Below are 16,276 nucleotides of genomic sequence, written 5' to 3'. Positions count from 1 at the left end.
ATGTCTTCTATCCTCGAGCCTGCTCACACGTCACCTTTGTAATTTGACTGTAATTATAATCTGAGATTGTCTGTATGTTCATTGTGCACGTTTCACAACATTAAATTGTTACCTTTTGGCTCATCTATTGACCGTTCATTTGCGCCCCCTGTTGTGGGTCCGTGTCACTACACTTTCACAACAGGATATCTCGGCCAGTGTCATGGACTCCGAGGGGCGTCACCCGGCTGTTGAACGACCAATGGGAGAGCAGGGAGCGCAGGCGTCTGCAGGAGGCGTGATTGGTGAGCTACAGCACATTCTCACCGCCTTTACGGCTCGGTTGGATCAAATGACCGAGCAAAACATCCTCCTGAACCGCAGGGTGGAGGCTCTCTCCGCACAGATGGCGGCGAGCGCTCAGGGCGCTGCTGCAGCTCCTCCTCCTGCCGACCCTGTGCAGAATATGAACGTTCCAGTGGTGGTTCAACAACCCCTCCCACCATCCCCTGAAGCATACATAAGCCCTCCTGAGCCGTACGGAGGTTGTGTGGAGACGTGCGCGGACTTTCTCATGCAATGTTCGCTCGTCTTCGCACAACGTCCCGTCATGTACGCGTCAGATGCTAGTAAAATAGCTTATGTGATTGCTCTGCTTCGGGGTAAAGCACGCGCCTGGGCTACGGCGCTCTGGGAACAGAACTCACGGTTGTTATCAGCATACACTGGGTTTGTGGGGGAGTTCAGAACAGTGTTTGATCACCCTAACAGAGGAGAGACCGCTTCAACCGTGCTGCTGTCAATGAGACAGGGACGCGAGAGCGCAGCCGCTTATGCAGTCAACTTCTGCATCGCGGCTGCGAGGTCCGGCTGGAATAACGTTGCGCTCCGCGCCGCCTTCGTAAACGGACTGTCGTTGGTTCTGAAGGAGCAGCTGGTAGCTAAGGAGGAACCGCGGGATTTAGATGGGCTTATCGATCTCGTTATAAGGTTAGACAATCGGTTGGAGGAACGCCGTCGGGAGCGAGGCGAAGGACGTGACCGGATACGCGCCGCCCCTCTCCCTTCCGGGTTCGAAAAGGCGCCGCCCTCCCTACGCTCCACAGCCACAGCACTCCGTGGGGTAACAGCTCCCCCTGCTGATGTTGTTAGGGAAACGCACAGGGCCAAAATGAGGAGGCTGATCCGCGGGGAGTGTTTTCTCTGCAGCTCAAAGGAGCACATACAGAAAAACTGCCTCAAACGGCCAAAACGACAACACTCGCCCTTAGAGACTGGGCTAAGGGGGGGTCAAAACATTCAATTGAGACACACACATATTGCCACACGACTCCCAGTCACAATCCTGAGCGGGGATTTAACCCTTCAAGCCCCAGCACTGGTGGACACGGGGTCAGAAGGGAATCTGCTAGACAGCAGATGGGCAAGGGAGGTAGGGCTCCCTCTGGTGGCGCTTCCTTCGCCATTACAGGTTCGGGCACTAGATGGCACCCTCCTCCCTTTACTCACACACAAGACACAACCAGTAACTCTGGTGGTGTCTGGAAACCATCGGGAGGAGATTGAGTTTTTTGTAACTCCTTCTACCTCCCGCGTGATTTTGGGCTTCCCATGGATGTTGAAGCACAATCCCCGGATTGATTGGCCGTCTGGGGTGGTGGTTCAGTGGAGCGAAACCTGCCATCGGGTGTGTTTAGGATCCTCGGTTCCTCCCGGTTTACAGGCTAAGGAGGTCAAAGTCCCTCCCAATCTGACGGCAGTGCCGGTTGAGTACCACGATCTTGCTGACGTCTTCAGCAAGGATCTGGCACTCACCCTTCCCCCGCACCGTCCGTACGATTGTGCCATTGATTTGGTTCCAGGCGCTGAGTTCCCGTCCAGCAGGCTGTACAACCTCTCACGACCTGAGCGCGAATCAATGGAGACCTACATCCGGGACTCATTAGCTGCTGGGCTGATCCGGAACTCCACCTCCCCGATGGGGGCAGGTTTCTTTTTTGTGGGCAAGAAAGATGGCGGACTCCGTCCATGCATTGAGTACAGGGGGCTGAATGAGATTACGGTTCGCAATCGATACCCGTTGCCATTGTTGGATTCCGTGTTCACCCCCCTGCATGGAGCCAAAATCTTTACTAAGCTGGATCTTAGAAATGCGTATCACCTGGTTCGGATCCGGAAGGGAGACGAATGGAAGACGGCATTTAACACCCCATTAGGTCACTTTGAGTACCTGGTCATGCCGTTCGGCCTCACCAACGCCCCCGCGACGTTCCAAACCTTGGTTAACGACGTCTTGCGGGACTTCCTGCACCGATTCGTCTTCGTATATCTGGACGATATTCTCATCTTTTCTCCGGATCCTGAGACCCATGTCCAGCATGTACGTCAGGTCCTGCAGCGGTTATTAGAGAACCGACTGTTTGTGAAGGGCGAGAAGTGCGAGTTTCACCGCACGTCTTTGTCCTTCCTGGGGTTTATCATCTCCTCTAACTCCGTCGCCCCTGATCCGGCCAAGGTTGCGGCGGTGAGAGATTGGCCCCAACCAACAAGCCGTAGGAAGCTGCAACAGTTCCTCGGCTTCGCTAATTTCTATAGGAGGTTCATTAAGGGCTACAGTCAGGTAGTTAGCCCCCTGACAGCCCTGACCTCTCCAAAAGTCCCCTTCACCTGGTCGGATCGGTGCGAAGCCGCGTTCAAGGAGTTGAAACGACGGTTCTCTACTGCGCCAGTTTTGGTGCAGCCCGACCCTAGCCGCCAGTTTGTGGTTGAAGTGGACGCCTCTGACTCAGGGATAGGAGCCGTGCTGTCCCAGAGCGGAGAGACCGATAAGGTTCTTCACCCGTGTGCCTACTTTTCACGCAGGTTGACCCCGGCTGAACGGAACTATGACGTCGGCAATCGAGACCTCCTTGCGGTGAAAGAGGCTCTTGAGGAGTGCAGACACCTGTTGGAGGGAGCGTCTGTGCCGTTCACGCTTTTCACTGACCATCGGAACCTGGAGTATATCAGGACCGCCAAGCGGCTGAAACCCCAGGCAAGCCCGCTGGTCACTGTTCTTCGGGCGTTTTGACTTCCGGATCACCTATCGCCCCGGGACCAAGAACCAGAGGTCGGATGCCTTGTCCCGGGTACACGAAGAGGAGGTCAAAACTGCACTGTCGGATCCACCGGAGCCCATCCTGCCGGAGTCCACTATCGTGGCCACCCTCACCTGGGACGTGGAGAAGATCGTCCGGGAGGCCCTGGCACGGAGCCCGGACCCAGGTACAGGTCCGAAGAACCGTTTATACGTCCCACCAGAGGCCAGAGCTGCAGACCGTGGCAGTTGTCCGGCAGCGCTTCTGGTGGGCGTCTATGGAGGCCGACGTCCGGGAGTATATCCAGGCCTGCACCACCTGTGCCAGGGGCAAGGCTGACCACAGGAAGGCCCAAGGACTACTCCAACCGCTTCCTGTGCCTCATCGCCCCTGGTCCCACATCGGCCTGGATTTCGTCACGGGCCTCCCGCCGTCCCAGGGCAACACCACCATCTTCACGATAGTGGACCGATTCTCCAAGGCGGCCCACTTCGTGGCCCTCCCGAAGCTCCCAACAGCCCAGGAGACAGCAGACCTCCTGGTCCACTATGTTGTCCGTCTGCATGGGATACCCACCGACATCGTCTCAGATCGTGGTCCCCAGTTCTCCTCACACGTCTGGAGGAGCTTCTGCAGGGAACTGGGGGCTACCGTGAGCCTCTCGTCCGGGTACCATCCACAGACGAACGGACAGGCAGAGCGGGCCAACCAGGAACTGGAACAGACCCTCCGCTGCGTCACATCCGCGCACCCGATGGCCTGGAGTAATCATCTGGCCTGGATCGAGTATGCGCATAACAGCCAGGTGTCTTCTGCCACCGGCCTCTCCCCATTTGAGGTGTGTTTGGGGTATCAGCCTCCGTTGTTCCCCGTGGTGGAGGGAGAGGTCGGTGTGCCCTCGGTCCAGGCCCACCTGCGGAAGTGCCGTCGGGTGTGGCGCTCCGCCCGTTCTGGCTTGTTGAAGGCCCGGACGAGGGCGAAGACCCATGCAGACCGCCGGCGATCCCCAGCCCCTGCTTACCAGCCCGGGCAGGAGGTGTGGCTGTCCACGAAGGACATCCCCCTCCAAGTGGACTCCCCCAAGTTGAAGGACCGGTACATTGGACCTTTCAAGATCCTCAAAATCCTCAGTCCTGCCGCAGTGAAGCTCCGACTCCCAGCTTCACTGCGGATCCACCTGGTTTTTCATGTGTCCAGACTCAAGCCTCACCACACCTCACCCCTCTGTGCTCCCGGTCCGGTGCCGCCTCCTGCCCAGATCATTGACGGGGAGCCGGCTTGGACAGTGCGCCGGCTCCTGGACGTCCGTCGAATGGGCCGGGGGTTCCAGTATTTGGTGGACTGGGAAGGGTATGGACCCGAAGAATGCTCCTGGGTGAAGAGGAGCTTCATCCTGGACCCGGCCCTCCTGGCCGATTTCTACCGCAGACACCCAGACAAGCCTGGTCGGGCGCCAGGAGGCGCCCGTTGAGGGGGGGGGTCCTGTTGTGTGGGCCGCCAGAAGAGGATGTACTGCTGGCCCACCACCAAAGGGCGCCCTGCCTGAAGTGCGGGCTTCAGGCACGAGAGGGCGCTGCCGCCACGGACACAGCCGGGAGTGACAGCTGTCACTCATTAATTCCTGACAGCTGTCACACATTCTTCATCATCGCACTCCATAAAGACCAGACGTCATCTCCACCTCATCGCCGAGATATCATACTTCATTGGAGGTAATATCCTCAGCCGTTTGTGTCTTTTGCAATATATCTGTATATTGTGTTTGCAGGAGTACCGGTTCCTTTTTCTGTGGAGACTGAGTGAGTGCAGGACGGCACTCTTTTCCCCTGAGGAATCACTGCGGTACTCTGCAACATATTGAGTGAGAGGTGGAGGTGGCATTCCCACCGCTGTTGTTACTGGGTGTACACACACCCACACTTGACTGTCTTTGTTCTTCGCCAACAGTACCAGATCCGACAGTCGGGGACGGTGATCACCTGGGAATTCGGGACTTGGCGGCTCCAGTATTCACCAGGTTCTGTGGGGGCGGAAATCGTGTGGTTCCGGCTCTTCTCAGGACAGACGTCTTCTATCCTCGAGCCTGCCCACACGTCACCTTTGTAATTTGACTGTAATTATATTCTGAGATTGTCTGTATGTTCGTTGTGCACGTTTCACAACATTAAATTGTTACCTTTTGGCTCATCTATTGACCGTTCATTTGCGCCCCCTGTTGTGGGTCCGTGTCACTACACTTTCACAACAAGACTCTCTATTTACCTGTTGATTTACACTCCCATTGCCTATAGTTATAAACTTTTAGGTCACAGATTCAAACAACAGAACTAAGATTCTGCTGTTGGGAATCTGGACTTACAGTCAGGGATATTCAAGTTTGAATATCTTGGACGGATTTAGATTTCAGCCACTGCTTCTTCACATCGAAAAGAGCAGTCTTATATAAAGTATCTCAAAGTGATACTTGAATGAAAGTACAAGTATCTTAGTATAGAAGTACTTTGGAAAAGTTAAAGTCTCCTTTAAAAATATGTCTTGATTAAAAGTCTTAAAGTATCTGACATTTACTGTATTTAAGTATCAAAAGTAAATTTCTCATATAAAATGTACTTTAAGTTAAAGTATTGAGTAAAAGTAAAATCCAGTAACTGTCAGGGTGTGAGGTCGCTTGACACAGGTAACAGGTGGAGGCCAATGCAGACTCACAGGCATGGTTGCTTTTAATAGATAAAAGGCTTTATCTGTTACACAGGCATGGGGTTCAGTACACAAGAGTTCAAGTTTACAGGCAGAGGTAGCAGACATGGTGCAGGCTGAGACTTTGTCCATAAATCAGACAGGATTCGTACACACGGCATCAAGGAACAAAGCAGACAAACAGAGGCAGAGTAAAAAAAAAAACAAAAACAAAAAAAAACAGGCCGAGTTCAAGGTAACGGCAAGGCGTAGATTAGAGTACACAAGCAAGGTAAAAAAATACACAAAAGCAAACAGGATGAGAATGAGAGATGAGAAAGTGAAGAGAGTCAACAATCAGGCAGTGAACTGTGGAACTTTGAGGGTTTTAATAAGGAGCAAACTAATCAGGTTTCTGGAAAGAGGTGTGGTTTAGTGAACAAAGAAGAGGGAAGAAAGGCAAGAGTGTGGAAGGGCAAAACAAAGCGGTGCAAAACAAGAGAAGTGAGTGACAGAAAATCTAATTATGAGAAACATGATGTGCTCAAATAATTAATGTGAGCAAAACAAAAGGGGTAAACCTAAGAGCTAATGTGACAAGTCAAAAAGGAGAAAACAAGAAAACTAATGATTAAAACTAAAACTAGAATGGAAATGTTCTTGACTGGTACAGCAAAGTAAATACAGTAAAATGGCAAAACAAACTATTGGTTAAACAGAGAATAAGTGATGAACAGAAAATAAAACCGGTGACTACTGAATAATGCAATAAACGACAAATGGAACATAATCTGATGAGCAACACTGAAGATTACAAATAAGAAAAACCTGTGACTAAACATTATACAACCAATGTGATAAACAGAACTAAAACTAAAGTAACTTAAAAGACCCAGAGTGAACAAATAGAAACTACACAATAAATGATAAGCAAAGAATGAACCAGTGATTAAAGTGTAACACGAGGAAAAGCAACAAAAAACTGAATGATGAGGTGCTGAATGAAACCAGTGACTAAATAATAAACAAAGCAAAACAATAAACAGAACCAAACTGAGACTAACATGATAAAATATGAACTAATGAAAAGTAAAACCAGAAAATCACAAAGGAAATACCCCAAGAGCTAAGACCTAAACCCCAAGCCGGGGCTGAGCATGACAAAAACAAGTGGAAAGTGAAACAGCGACACGAAAAGAAAGCCAGTGTGGCATCTGGAGAAACCAGGAGGGGGCCTCAGCCCCTATAAAAGGCTGAATCCGCCTCTGGTGTTGGTGACGGAATGAGTGAAGCAACAGGTGGATGTATACAGCTGTACAGAAAGCCGCTGTTCTTTTTCAGAATTTGCAGTCATTTTCATGGAAGATCCACACTCACTTTTCTGTTCAACATCACAGCCAGGCTCTTGTGAATTTGAGTCCAAATCACAGATGGTTTTCACCCTCCACAGTCTTCTTCTTCCTCAGCTGGGGTGCAGATTCAACCTGTCATCTTTTATTTTTTGTCTTTTAAACGTGTTTTATGCCAAACACAACACTTGATGGTACAGGGGTGAAAGGCGCTGTGCTCCGGTCGAAGAGGACTGTGTCTGCTGCACTCCGACTTACTTTCACCTCTGCAAACAGGCACTGCCCGATCAAATTTCTTTTATATTGTAGTAACAAGTAGCGAAGATGGGTAAGGGAAATGTATCGAAGTAACAGTATATATTTTATTGAGGAAATGTAGTGGAGTAAAAGTGAAAGTCACCACAAATGTACATAACAAAGTAAAGTACAGATACGTAAAAATTCTTCTTAAGTATGACTGGAAAAGAGCCAGGTGAGGTCATTCGACCATTTGGTCAAATCCCGGGGGGGAGTCTTCCAGGCACATCTGACTGGGAGGAGGTCCCAAGAAAGACCGAGGACACACCAGAAGGTTTATATTTCTCAGCTGGCTTGGGAACACCTCAGGATCACTCAGGAGGTGTTAGAGGACTTAGCCAAAGAAGGGGAAGTGTGGGATGAGCTGATTGTTCTTCTGCCACCAAAATCTAAGCAGCAGAAAAAGACTGAATGAATCAAAGCGTTGCTGTTTTACACCTGTTGGATATATGGTTTTGAAAAGGTTTTGAAAAACTGAACAGTGTCTGATTTTGCTAATAGTAATTTGTGCTACCAACGAAAAGTTTTATCATCCCCAACCAAACGTCTTTCCATTCTTTAACTCTAGGTTAATTTTCTGATTTTATTGTATATTTTCCCTTACATTTGCCCCCATAGTAGTCATCATTGGAACAGTAGTAGCCAGTAAACCAGTCGCGATCAGTTACTGGTGTCCTTTCGGCTGCTCCCATTTTGTTCGGGGCTCGCCACAGAGGATAGAGCTAGATCCGCATTGGTATTTGGCACAAGTTTTACGCCGGATGCCCTTCCTGACACAACTCCAGTTTTACCTGGAGAAACACACACAGCCCCTGGTGTTCCAAAGAGGTCTCCCATCCAAGTACAAACCAGGTCCCACACTGCTTAGCTTCTGAGATCTGATGGGTTCAGGCTTACACAGAGCAGACTGGCTGCAAACCAGCAGTGATCAGTATGTCTTTTATCTATATTTATGTATTTTTATTTATATTTGCAAATTGTTTTTTTAACTTTGACTTTTGATGATGTGTGTGCTTCTTACCCTGTGAGCTTCTATACAATTCTGCTGGAACCTCAATTTCCCTGAAGGAGTCTTCACAAGGGATCAATAAAATTCTACCTAATCTAATCTATTCTAATCTAATCTAATCTAATCTAATCTAATCATGTTTCTACCTACTCTTGCTAGCTTGTTAGGTGACACAGTTGCTAGGCGACATCACATGAAAGCAGTTGCTACCTTGCGAGCTGATGCTCTTTCAAAGGCCTGGAGCTGTTTCCAATTTTCCACAATCCATCCAGCATCCACTAAAATCCAGCAGGTGACAGACTCATCTATGGGATATGACAAAGGAAAAGGAAATTAGATTTATTTTTCGATCGATCCAGTGCATCAAACATCATAAGTGCTACCTACATTCTTACCAGCACAGAGAAAATGAAAAAATATTGTAACTGTAATGTATTTTTAAGTGATAGTTCTATTTATTTTCTATGGAAAAAATATTTCTAGCATTGAATCTACTTTTGGGCACTCGAGCATTAATGGAATCAGAGGTGGAAAGTCAGGCTTCAGAAAGTAAAAGCCCGACCATGTGTTGCTTCTACCTGTGCACCTGAAACAGGTGATCTCAATAATTAGCTGATCCACCTGCTTGAAGGGTTGAACTAATTGCAATCAGCTGGTTTATTAGTAAGATGGAACAAAAATGTGGTTGGACTTTTACTTTCTAAAGCCTCTGAATAGAATGAACATATATATTGTTTCACTTCCAGGTGAGTTAGAAGCTGCCACTTTAACTCAGTACTGGACAGATTTACAGGACAAATCTACGTGTTTACATTTTGATTAAATAGTTAAAACAAGAAAAAAATGCAGGTGCTGGACAAAACAAGTTTGCTTTAATGCACTTTATGAGGCATCAGCTTTTAGCTGTCACAGCACTGCTGACTTGGACCCAAAGTTGTTCTCTCCCATTTGATTCCTGGTAGGTTTGGTATCAGCAGAGTATGCAGAGATATAAATTTTAGCGGGCTGTTATTCGTGCAGATGGCCGTTTCACGCTGTGCAAAATTAAAATGATCTGCACCAGCCACAACCTGAGTAGTGCTAATGAAAACAATTTGAAGAGGGTTGCCAAACTCTTGTCTTGTCCATTCAGCATGAAACAGCCATGAGTCCTGCTCAAAATGTAGGTCTGTTTTAATATGGTACAACGTGTGTTGTGGGTCTGACTGTCTCACAGGAATACATAGTAAATATGTCTGTGCTATATTTTTCCCTTGTTTGTGTGTATTCCTATGGCAATGTAACCATCTCAACTGCCTTATTAAAGGAGTCCTATTATAGATTTTTGGCAAGCTAATGTAGGTTACCAAGTGTCGTAAAATGAAAATTGTGGACCCTATTTTGATGATTTATAGTGGGTGGTCTAAAGTACATAGTGTGTGTGAGTTTGGGGTGTACTGTGCTGCACTTTGCTATTTACACTGTATTTAATCTGTGCACAAACTAAGGCTTAGGGCATAAACGGGCTGTATTGGTCTTTTATTTAATGATTTTATTTTATTTAATTAGTGTCTTTGGTGTCTGTCACACTATGACGGCTTGAGAACACATATGATAATGTACGTGAAATTTTGATATTCGTTCATGTCCGTATGTGTTTTGTTCAAGTTCTTTTCTCATTCGTTAAATTCATTCCTCATCATCTGATGTATGGCGAGTCCATCGGAAGTGGTTGCACATTTGTTTACTGTTTTGTCCTGCAGTTGTTTTACTTCTACGGTACTCTTTCATTCATATCCTATGGCTGTCCGATGCTTCAGACTGGGCTTCTGATTGTCCAAAGCTCTGGCACGGGGTGTGAATTTAGCACAAGGGGAGAGAAGACAGTTCCAGATGGAGCAACATACAGCATGGCTATTCATTTAGCCAAAGTCAGACTGAAGAAAAACAGTGTGTCTGTGTGTTTTTAAGTGCATGTTGGAGTACACATGGCTGGTTCTCTTGGCGAGAAGGTGCCGCAGAGAAAGAAGGTTGTTTGCTGACCTTGCCACCCCAGTGAAGATGCTATCACTGCACAAACATAGTAAGGAAGTATAATGTCATGATCCCTAAGATAGCCACATTCTAGTTACATTTGTATTGCAAACATAGCAAGTCCTGCTCAAATACGGCTCCATCCAGCTGTGCATATGTGTTGAAACTGGGAAAATCATTCCACTGAATGCGGCTCTATGTGTTGCCAGTGGAAATCTGATGTTAACTATCCATCAGAGACCCAAATCCACTGGAGACTAATGGATTAAGCCATCGGTCATATTAGTTCAGTATTTACATATCAGTCTGCTCAATCCGTGATAATGTGACAACACTTTTTGGATATAGCATGAAGACAAGGAGTTTGTCATCTGTCATTCCCTTTCAGAGAGTTGTGAGTTTGATCTTGGCATGTTGCTGCTGCTATTACAGACTAAGCAGATGAATAACAGAAATTAAATGTTTTCTTTTGAGGAAACAGGTCTGTAGGTCCTGCATTAATGAGTTTGTCACCTGCTTCTCCTCAGAGAGCTGGTGGATGTCTGCTGTCTGCCGCCAAGAATGATCTGCAGGCACGGTTTGACACTGTGTGTGCATATCTCTTTATTCACCAGGAAACCGCTCACTTTGGTCATCTACTGAGTCTTAGCAGTGCGCCAGATTGAAGTGGACACTGCTGTTAAAGGGAACAAGAAAGAATAATGATTGGTTTCATTCAAAAAGCATAGAAAAGAAAATGTACTCAGTGCAATTCTTCATAGATAAAAAAAAAGCATTGTACACATTAATAGAAAAAATGGAAAAGTATGGCATCAGGGGAACAGTACTGAACTGGTTGTAAAGCTATTTAACAAACAGGCAGAAATTTGTACAGATATGTAAGTGAATATAAATCGTCATTGTTGTGTGGTCTGTTCTGCTCCCCCTACCCTTCTGATTCTTCAGGCGTTGCATCACGGAGCTGATTATCATCACCTGATTTTGTACTCATCAACACCTGCATAAAAGACCCGGTTCATCCACTCCAGAATTCACCAGAAACTCCGTTTTCAATACGTTGTACCTGACCTCCTCATCACTATTAGACATGATACCTGTTTATTCTTCCTTGTTGTTTTGACCTAGTCTCTTGTCTTCTGTTCCCAGCATCACCCATCTCCTATCAGCTCCGTGGGTGGCCACCTGGTTCCGTTGTCGCAGACTGATCGGCCCCCAGTAAAAATCGGTCCCCCTGCCTTCACTGTGCATGCGTCATTTTGGAGCATCAGCAGCGATTCACCGATTATCGCCTCGTTTCTGCTTAAAACTGCACCAGTCATCATCAATCTCAGCGACAGATATGTGACGTTTTTGTACAACAATCATTTCCACATAAATTCAGCATTATTTCATAATAAAAGATGAGGGGACCCATCAGAGCGCAACACCAGCGTGTCTGACTCTGAATCTGACTCTCTACACCCAAAGCAATCAAAGGGAATAATGTGATTATTAACTATCAGATGACAAAGTAAAACCTCTTAAATCATTGTAAAGTCAGTTTTAAGCAGAAATGAGGCGATAATCTGTGAATCACTGCTGAGGCTCTGAAATGACACGTGCAGTGAAGGCAGGGTGAACAGATTTGTAGGGGGAACCGTTTGGTCTGCGACACCGGTACTCTGTGTCAGCTCCTGTTCTGGTCCAGCCTATGCCTCCGGTGTCTTCTGTAAACTTCAAATTACTCTGTATCATTACTCCAATAAATTGTTACTTTGTTTCCCCACTCAACTCCCATCTTTTTTGGGGTCCTAATCTGGGTTTTGATCAGCTCGGCCGTAACACATCATGTCCGAATACCACCTGTGGTGTACCTTGGGAATCAGTTTGGGTCCAAAACTGTTCCTCCTGGACATAAGCAACATATTTTGAGTGTCCAAAACTTTAAAATTCATTGTTTGCTGATGACACAACTAGTTTTAACTGTGGGGAAAATTTACAACTGCTTCTGAGAGATATCACAAAAGGAAATGCTAAATTAAAAATGTGGTTTGATATAAACAAATTATCTTAAAATTTCAACAAAACAAATTTTTTGTTATGTGGAAATCATTACCTCCGCCAAGGAGGTAATGATTTCGGTCACGTTTGTTTGTCTGTTTGTCAGCAGGATAACTCAAAAAGCTTTGAATGGATTTTGATGAAATTTTGTGGAGTGGTTGGAAATGACAAGAGGAACAAGTGATTAAATTTTAGTGGTGATCCAGATCACGGTCCAGATCCCGATGCTAACGCGTTAGCATGTTTATGGCATTTTCAATGTTAAAAGTTAGCATTAAGCAGTTGCAGCTGTCATCACATTGGGGTGCATTTGTTTTCAAATTGTAATATTTCTTAAATTTATTTTTGTTTATATATTAATAATCTAATTATTATTATATACAATTTTAGAGAAAGAGACAAAAAGAAATAGATCATTGTGCCAAGGAGGGAATCTCTTTAGGGTCAGTGACCCTATGGCTTTGTTTAGAGAAGTGTTTCATAAATGTTAAAAAAAAAAAAAATTATATATTTGCAGTTTAGTTGAATAATAAATTGAATTTTGTCTCATTTGTTTTTGTCTATAAGCACATGCAATATCAACATCAGCGCTCAGATGACAGTAGCTTCTGGGAAAGGTGCAAGTTGCAATAAACTGTGATGCCAAGCGCTAAGGATACATGCTATCCAGTCACAGCAGATGAAACTTTTTTTACTACTGAGCAAACATCATTGGGTTCAATGATTTCACGACGTGTAGATGTTATGGCATCAGTGACCCCGTGGCCTTGGCAGAGGTTTGCACTCTCTGAGTGCTTCTAGTTTTATAAATGCAGAGGTGCAAATCAAAATATAAAATGTTATTATTGAGAGAGTGTATGAAAATAAATTTCTGGGTGTGATATTGGACAACAAAATCAGCTGGAATCCTACAAATTCAGTGCATTCAATCAAAGATGGCGAAGTTTCTGCAAGCAACAGGTGCCGAGCTACGTTGAGGCGAAAGATTTGACAGTTGTGACCTTGAAAAGTAGGTCAAGGTCACTGGCCTTTGAACCCATGGGAAGTACTCCTCCAAGGCATGTACCCACCAAATATGAAGTTTTGCGAGCAATAGGTGCCGAGCTACGTTGTGGCGAATGATTTGACAGTTGTGACCACTGGTGACCTTGAAAAGTAGGTCAAGGTCATTGGCCTTCTAACCCATGCGAAGTACTCCTCCAAGGCATGTACCCACGAAATATGAAGTTTCTGCAAGCAATAGGTGCCGAGCTACGTTGCGGCGAATGAATTGCGGACGGACAGACGAACTGACGGAAGGATGGATGGACGGACAACCAGGATTCTATATGCCCCGCCTCGCGGGGCATATAGAATCCGGGTATATAGTACCATAATAAATGATACTAGAACAATAATAACCTAAATATTAGAAAGAATAACAAAAGTGTTGACAATACAAAGACGAAATAGTAAAACAACAAAATAAATGTAAATACACCAAAATGGGATAAAAGGGTTACATGACTGTTGATAATACTGATCATATAAGAAAACATTTTCCCCCCCTTTTTGAAAGCACCTTTGGGCTCATTTGTTTGAATATGACTAGGTAACTCAATCCAGGCAGTGCATTTAAAAGAGGAATGTCCAAAAGACTTTACAGGGGGGACAGACTGTTGAGGTCTATTTATGCACTGTAGTGGACCAAACATGAACATGGACAACAAGGGTGTAAAAAAGTTTCCAATTTTAATAAAGCCAACAAAAGTTAACAAACCATTGTAAAAAATCAAAATAACCAAGATTTGGGCCCAACTGAACAAAACAGAAACTCAAGAAAAACTGCCCTCATGATAATTAACAGAAGCTGCTTAAAAAGGGGTGGAGTAACCAAACCTTAACTCAAGAGGGGAGATCTCAAACAAAAAGAAACAAAACTACCAATTTAACAACAAAGGTAAAAATTAGACTGAAGTTCCCCCTCAGTCCATTTCGACTTGGTAGGCCTCCAAAGTTATAAACTGGCTGCCAGCCCCTTCAGCCATCCTTTTCCCCAAGCAGCTCCTCAAACAGAGAAAACAAGTGTAAGTACAATTCAGACAAATATTAACTAAAGTGTGCACCCAATAGAAAATATGTGTCCAAAATATATATGTTATGTAATAATGAAATTATTTTAAAAAAAGGACCACATGCACTATAGCTCCTCATGGTAAGGCCAACTGTGTGGTCTGCACCAGATTTTGTGTAACGCCAACCCGACCGAAACCAAGGAAGTGAATATGAACCTAACGAGTATGAAAGTAGGACAAAGAGGCTGACCTTCTTAGACAGGAAGCCTGATGTGGTTTGTGGACAATGTGACACTAACATCATTTCCAAATATAAACTACTTTTAAAAGTATGTGACATCAGTTGGCCACCAGTGTGCTCGTTAGTTGAGGTGTGGACTTTATTCTCCACAAAGAAAAAGAGTGACACACCTGGAGACTAACAAGGCAGCAAAAATAAGCTGTTTTTCATCTGTCTGGGTTAATTTCAGCTGACCTTTAATTAAAGTAACATCAAGGCCTTAGAATCATCAATGTCAGATTGACATTAAATGCCCGACAGGAGGTGATACGTATCAAGTGCATTTGGAATCACACACACAAAACATTTGTCAGTGTTGAATTTTCATTGTTAAGGCAGGTCAGTGTTGTGTGGGCCGCTGAAGAGGAGGTACTGCTGGCCCACCACCACCAGAGGGCGCCCTGCCTGGAGTGCGGGCTCCAGGCACCAGAGGGCGCTACCGCATCATGGGAGTAATCTGGGTGACAGCTGTCACCCATCACCAAACACAGCTGTTTCTACTCAGCACCGAGGTATATCAGGAGGACGGCGTCTCCACCTCAGTGCCGAGATATCGCCTAAGACCAAGGTAACATTCTCTGCAGCATATTCTGTGATTGATAAACTTGCTAAACCTTTCAGGACTGGTGACTACTGAGACCCTCCTTCTTTGGATAAGTACTCACCTTCCTGCTGAACTTTGCCAAGAGGTGGAGGCGGCTTCTCCCCTCTCTGTACTGGGTGCGTTCATCCACTCCTGTGTGTTCTTGCTCTCTCCTGCCAGCAGTACCGGATCCGACGAGCGGAGGCAGTGGCCACCTGGGAATTCGGGACTTGGCGGTTCCAGTATTTCCGGGGTTCGGTGGCAGTGGAGATCTGGGTGGTTCCGGTTCGACTGAGACGGACGTCTCCTATCTTCGAGCCTGCCCACACGACACCAGCGGATTCGACCCTAAACATTGTGTTTGTTATACTACTCGTGCTTGTTTCAATAGTAAATCTTGTTTTTTACTTCCTCCATTGTCCATTCATTGCGCCCCCTGTTGTGGGTCCGTGTTCCTACACTTTCACAACAGGATATCTCGGCCAGCGTCATGGATCCCGAGGGGCGTCAACCGGCTGTTGAACGGCCAATGGAAGACCAAGGCGCAGTGGAGGCTTCGGGAGGGGTAATCGGTGAGTTGCAGCGGATCCTCACCGCTTTCACCTCTCGGATCGATTTAATGACCGAGCAGCACGTTCTCCTAAACCGCAGGGTGGAGGCTCTCGCCGCACAAGTGGAGGCACGCCCTTCGGGCGCCGCTGCGGCTCTCCCTCCCGAGGACCCTGCGCGTGAAAGTGACGTTCCACTGGTCGTTCAACGGTCCCTTCCTCCGTCCCCAGAAGCATACATAAGCCCTCCAGAACCGTACGGAGGCTGTGTGGAGACGTGCGCGGACTTTCTTATGCAGTGTTCGCTCATCTTCGCTCAGCGTCCCGTGATGTACGCGACTGACGCTAGCAGAGTAGCTTATGTGATAAAT

This window comes from Thalassophryne amazonica, chromosome 10 (assembly GCF_902500255.1).
Source record: "Thalassophryne amazonica chromosome 10, fThaAma1.1, whole genome shotgun sequence".
NCBI lineage: Eukaryota > Metazoa > Chordata > Actinopteri > Batrachoidiformes > Batrachoididae > Thalassophryne > Thalassophryne amazonica.
This window is presented reverse-complemented; position numbering follows the sequence as displayed.